Raw genomic sequence first — 6,243 nt, 5'->3', positions numbered from 1 at the left:
TACTTTCATGTCTGGGAGACCAAGGTCTTCCCTTGTCACAACAACCACCACATAGGGTTTGAGGATATTGGATTTGGGGGTCTTGGAAGCTAGAAACTTAAGCCAATACTTGAAATCATCCCTGAAGTTGTTTGGGTGCTTCACAACGAATTTACCACCCAGTGCATCTGGCAAAAGTTCGCCTTGATCATTCAACTTAAAGGGATTCCAGACAAACAAGAACAAAGAGGGAATAGCAAGGTCACCCAGATCAGGAAGCATGCTTTCATGAAAAGAGTGATACTCCAACTGACCAGCCATGTCCCACACTGATATCCTCTGGCAATCTAGCGGGCTTTCAATGATGGTTACCTCGATACCACTTGTTCGATCAGATAATTTGATACCTTTGAGGCGTGACCATATGGGAAGTGAGCCTTTGCTCCATTTAAAAAGTGACCGAGATATTGAAGTCTTTCCTACAAGACCGCATATGAAATGACAAAACGTGATCACATGAACAAAGTGAAGTACACAAGGATGTTGAGAAGGAAGCATTGAGCAAATAGATCCTTGTAGATATTTTGGATGTGATGAATACCTGAGAGGGGAAGGCCACACATATAGAGTCGAACGGTGGAACGGGGCACTAGTTTGAAACCTTCTGCCTTGAACAACTTGATTTGATCGGCATGTTCTGCGTTCTTCTTGAGTTGTGCAGCAATTACAGGGTCATCGTCTAGAGGCGGTGTGCCATCAAAGCTTACTTGGTGAAGAGTGCCATGTCGTCTGAGGCCATCAAGCACTACCTTCAGGGAGTTATCTATTACCGACTGATTGCTATAGAACTGCTCGTTATACTGGTATTCATTAGATGCATTCAACCATTTGCTGGAGAGAAAAGACAAGGATGTTAACTGAGGGTTATTCTGGATTAAAGCAGAGCAGAAAAGTTTGGCGATAATTGTTAAGGACGAAGGCTGCGTCAGTCCGAAGAGAGTAAAGGAACTGAGGGAAGGGTGAGATGCAAGAGCTGTTGCTGGAGCTTCCCAGGCCAGATTTCCTGGGGTAAGAGTCATGTACCCAATGAAGAGCGAGTGGAGCTTGGAAGTGCTGGTTTCAAAGGCCTCTTGTGTATCCATCTTCAGCGTAAAACAGGGAAGATAAATATGGGCTGTTGTTACAAAGAGATGAGTGAAGTTGCACGAGGCGAGTAAAACTTTGCAGAGATCTATTTCACCTGACAAAGCGAAAGAGGAGAGGCAGAGAGCGGTAACAGGCGGAATGGTGGCGAGAAGGCGGAGGTTCACGATCTGCTCAAATTGAGCTTGGGAAAGGAAGAAAAACAGAGCATCGACGCCCCATTGGAGAGTGGGATCCTCAATCGCATGGATAAGGTTAGGTATGACTGCGTCGCCCCCTGATGAATACCCCCTTGCCCGGATGTAATCCACAGAATCAGGATTCCACCTTAGAGCTGAGAAAATAGTGCGTCGATCATATATAAGGGTCGTAATTGCGGGGTCGTAATTGCATGAATTCCCGACCTCAAACTGGGCAAGAATGATGAGCTTAAATCCCCGTCGTCGATCACTGCTTGCAGCAGAACTACTACGTCTACGAGAGAGAAGGGAAAAGAAGTCCAGCACAGTGCAGCAGTCATCCTCCCGCTTTAAGGCAGCCATTGACGCTGCTGCTGCTGCTGCTGCTGCAGGTAATCGCTCCGGTATTTTCTGTTGCACCATATGATATACTGCAAAATTTCTCCCTTTCTGATGACGTCCTAGTATAGCTATAGCGACCTCTCTTGGATCCATGGAACCTGTACTTCTGAATCGGCCCAACACACACACACACACACACACACACAGAGAGAGAGAGAGAGAGAGAGCCCTTGTGCTCAAATTTCAATATTACAAGAGAGTCGAAGGTGCAGGCTCTGCAAGTGGATCGACAGTGATCACTGATCACCTTCTCTCAAGACTCTCTGGCCTTTGGTGCTAACTGGTCAAGTCAACAATTGCTCGATTTTGTTTTTCTTTTGTTTGTTGGCACTGCCGTAAGGCAGGGACTATAGGGAGAATTTTTGCTAGCATGGCCATAGGGTATCACGTCAATGGGGAGTGGCCGAGTAAGGCTTTTTTTTTTTGGGTGGAGGGCATGCGTGAATTTTCTATTTTTGTTTGGTGGTTCGGGTGCATTTTGAGCGTGGAAATTTGATTGTGTGTGTGTGTGTGTACACTTTTTCTCTGTTGCAGTTGATAGCGAGGTTGTGAGAGGGAGGAAGGGCTCGTACGATTTTGAAGAGGTGTCTCTCTGTCTCTCTCATCATCTATGTTATTTACAGGTTCGATTACTTGGTGTAGAAGTGTGTGTGTGTGTGTGTGTGTGTGTGTGAGAGAGAGAGAGAGAGAGAGAGAGAGAGAGAGAGAGGATGGTGGGATTTTCTGTGGCTCTGCAATATCCTTCTCGAATCACAACCTGTGATCTGGAACCTGCTCTAGGCCGAATATGTCTCTGAAAAGCAAGCTAGGCAACAAAGCATATGGACATACAAAGCTCGCAACTGCAACCTGAACGTAAACATGAGACACCACCAAGACCATGAGCTAATTATATTGCTACTAAACAAAAACAAAAACAAAATGCGAATTAGGAGTAAAGAAAATGCAAAAGAAGATGACAGAGATGGATAGTCGAACCTAACTAAAATCTGTTCGCTCCCTGATCACCTAGTCTACCCTAAGTCTACCCCTTGTGTGTGGCCTCGATGCTGAGCACCAAAACCACTACTTGAGTCTCCTAATCTAGCTGGAACGTCGAAGTGTGTACCAGGTTCTTGAACCGATCATACATGAGTAATCTCGTTCAATAGCTTCTATTCTGCAGTCTGTCCTTGCACTAGTGCATGGACGTCTTCATTGTCATCTTTTTTGTAGCGAGATCTCACAGCAGGTCACCCCATAGATATCACAGTATACCCCAATGTTGCCTACAGCCTATAATGAATTGGCAAAGCGCTAGATCAGAGTGAAGAGACGAGTGAAGAGACTAGTGAGGCGAGGTTCGAGCCAACTCAGCAGGAGAAGGACCAAAAACTGAAAAACGCCGAGAGTGACCTATAGTAATGCATAGTACCAGAATACAATTGATCCTTATCTGCTTCGATATCTTTATTGGTGAGTATAACCATCAAGAGTTTTAAAATCAAGATCAGTATTAGCGCCAAAATGTGTTGCAGGCAATAGTTCATAGACGGCATTTTCGAGGGGATCCTGTCTAGCTCTTGTACGTTTGTGGAACTATGTATTGCTTGCTCTTTTGTAATACTCAGCTCCTATGAGGCTTGTGCTGGAGATCGACTATGTATTGCTTGCTCTTTTGCGATACTCATCTTCTATGAGGCTTATGCTGGAAGTGAGCCTGCATGGTTTTCCGTTCGCAAGAAATGCGTGAAAAAGATGTGGACTGCTTTACTAGTGCAAAGTGATGGACTCTCTCATGCTACAATCATGTATGATTGCACCCGGAATTCGCATCTGAGCTTCGCAATGTATCCGCCGCGATAACTTGCTTGCATTCCATTTGTAAACAGCCAGGAGTAGTGTTTTTTCACTTGCTTCGTATTTAACACCGTATTTGGCTCATCGCTCACTTTGCGTTTTGCAAGTGCTTCAACTCTAGAATCAGCACCAGCATTTTTCTTGTATTCAAAGATAAGCCGAGCTGTGAACAAATAGTACTACTCTATTCTTGAGTAAGTTGAGCACCTCTTTGGAGACAACGCGGCACGGCGTCTTGTATTGTGCTATTGCCCCAACACCCCAATTTAGATACCGGTCTAGTAGCCCACGGAAGGTGCCTTCTCTACCAAACATAGCTCCAACGCCCCGATCATTTTGGCCTTCCTAGACCCCTCATACCCAGGGTCCACGAAAGCAAGATCCATTGCAATGGCACACGTCCTCAGTACGCTCTCCTCATACATTGCTTGCTCACATCCTTGTTTCATCACTTCATTGAACTTGAGATCCAATGGTGACATGCCTCTTCGGCTATCTTGGCGGGCCGACTTGCTAATGCTTTTCCTGCTGAGCTCCTAAAAGACCATGTAGTGTCCTAGGGAACTAGACAAGTTAGCAAAGCTCATGAAGTCGATGAGGTCTGCTTTGGCATCATTTATCTTTAGCTCCTCCACTGCTTCATTCACAACAAGCTGTAAGTCCTTCTCCGTGTCCTTGTCTATGTGCATAGTTAGCAACACATTTTTCCTACATGCATATGCCAATTACGGTGATGCATTGAAGAAGCCGGTCACCCTGATGATGTCCCCCAGCCTATAACGATATAAACCTGCACATAGACCAGATTTTAGTCCAAAAAAAAGACAACACAATCTAGCTCAAAGAAAACTAAATGGTAACACTAAGGGATTGAGCTAGTCTTGGCCAAAAATGGGATTTTCTACCTCCATATGTCGTCAAAATGACCTTGTATTCGCAGCCAATCTCCACCTCAGTGAGTCTGACTGGGTCTGCCTCTTGTTGGCAGTCATCAATCATGCCTCTTGAAGGCATTGGGATGAATTCAAAGTAGGCCAAACTGGGCACCACAGTAAAGGTCACATCTCTGGACTCAGATTTTGGGTTATTATTTACCCCAATGTATGACTCTGTGGAGCCATAGTCAGTACTAACAAGAGGCAGAGCACCAGCATAGTGGCGCAAGCGATCGAGGTAGGGCTCCATGGACCCTGTCATGATAGAGTAGTGTACTTGCAATTGGGCCATATGTGAGAAATCACACCAGCCCAGCCTTCAAGAGTGGAGCACTTGGAAGCAATCCAATTAGCAAGCTCGGGGTGTGGCGTTGGCATGAGTTTGGACATGGCTGTCCTCAAGTCGAGGTCCATAATCCAACTAGTCAGCTCATCCTGCTGGATGTCATCGCAGAGATTGGCCCATTCAACCTCAAAGGTATGGAAGACCTCAACAATGGTGTATGCAAAGGTGGCAGTGATAAACTCTAGCTCGTCACCGTGAAGAAGAGCACAAAGCAAGTGGCAGTACATGGCTTGTCGATTGTCAGGGTGCCAAAAAACTACGTCGGGGCTGCAAGCGCAGACGTTGGCAAAGTTCTGCTTCTGCTTGAATTCTTTGCTTCTAAAGAGATGGGTGGTGGCAGCAAGAAAGGCTAGCATTTAGTAAACAGCTTCCCAGAGAAGACAAGCTCAAGGAACATACCTCCAACCCTCGTGGGGAAAGCACTACATTTATCAGTTCAAAATAAGCTCAAGATGATGAGTGTTGTTCAATGAAAACATGACTCGCAATGCCAAAAAGATGGTGGGAATTCCATGCAGACACAAATACTTACTGGCCTCTATATGCTGCTGCGATCTTGCTGAGGCGGACGGAAGCCTCTAGAATCTCCTTGTAGAGCACAAGATATTTTTATTGACCATCAGAGGTAGTCCCATAACTACAGAGTAAGAGACAAAGGGTTGTGCATTGAATTTCACATGCTCATTAATGAATCAAATCAACCAAAATTTGTTTCACTAAGGGATGCAAATTTTTTGAGCAAAAACACAACCCTCGACTCTCTGTTGTCCCTAAGAAATGCACATTGTTGATTCCAAAAAACAACACCCACTTCAAAGATAGAATTCTGATGGGTCTCAGTATTGAGTTCTCAAATCAACCTATTTTGAGCTGATCTTTAGTAGTATGATCATTCAAATCAACCCTAGAAATAGCATCAGATCAGCCATCAAGTTTTAGCCTTCATTACTGTTCGATTTTAGCCATCATATGTCCTAGAAGCTATCTCATAGGTCAGCCTTCGGTACCCTCATATTTCAGCCATTCTCAAGTCCTAGAAGCTATCCCATACGTTGGTGTTATTCCCCTTCAGTTTTGTCACCTTGAGGATACTTGCGTGCATTGGCATTTACTATGCTCACAAGCATTTAGTATGACGTTGTATAGGTGTGACATACAATTAGAAGTAAACATCACTTTGGCAATAGTAGTGAGGGACCCTTGAAGTCTTTATTGAGTGATATCATCATACTGTGTCTTGTACTTTCCGCCATAGAAATCAATCATTAGATATGTCATAACTTTCTTGCGTTTCATCGCCAAGCAATTGGGAATAGTGTTCTCCACCTAGTTCCCTTCCCTTGCCTGGACGCCATCATATGCTCCTTTGTATCTGTTTTCCAGTCTATGTTCAACTAGCATTTTCAGTCTTAGAGCAACA

The 6,243-nt window shown here is 44.7% G+C and overlaps 1 pseudogene; it reads right to left on the bottom strand.

The window, feature by feature from the left end:
* Positions 1 to 3,689: 3,689 nt before the first annotated feature.
* Positions 3,690 to 5,235, bottom strand: LOC147441325 (jasmonoyl--L-amino acid synthetase JAR6-like; annotated as a pseudogene).
* Between the last annotated feature and the right edge of the window lie 1,008 nt (positions 5,236 to 6,243).

This window comes from Adiantum capillus-veneris, chromosome 15 (assembly GCF_014529385.1).
Source record: "Adiantum capillus-veneris isolate H3 chromosome 15, ASM1452938v2, whole genome shotgun sequence".
Lineage (NCBI taxonomy): Eukaryota > Viridiplantae > Streptophyta > Polypodiopsida > Polypodiales > Pteridaceae > Adiantum > Adiantum capillus-veneris.
This window is presented reverse-complemented; position numbering and strand designations above follow the sequence as displayed.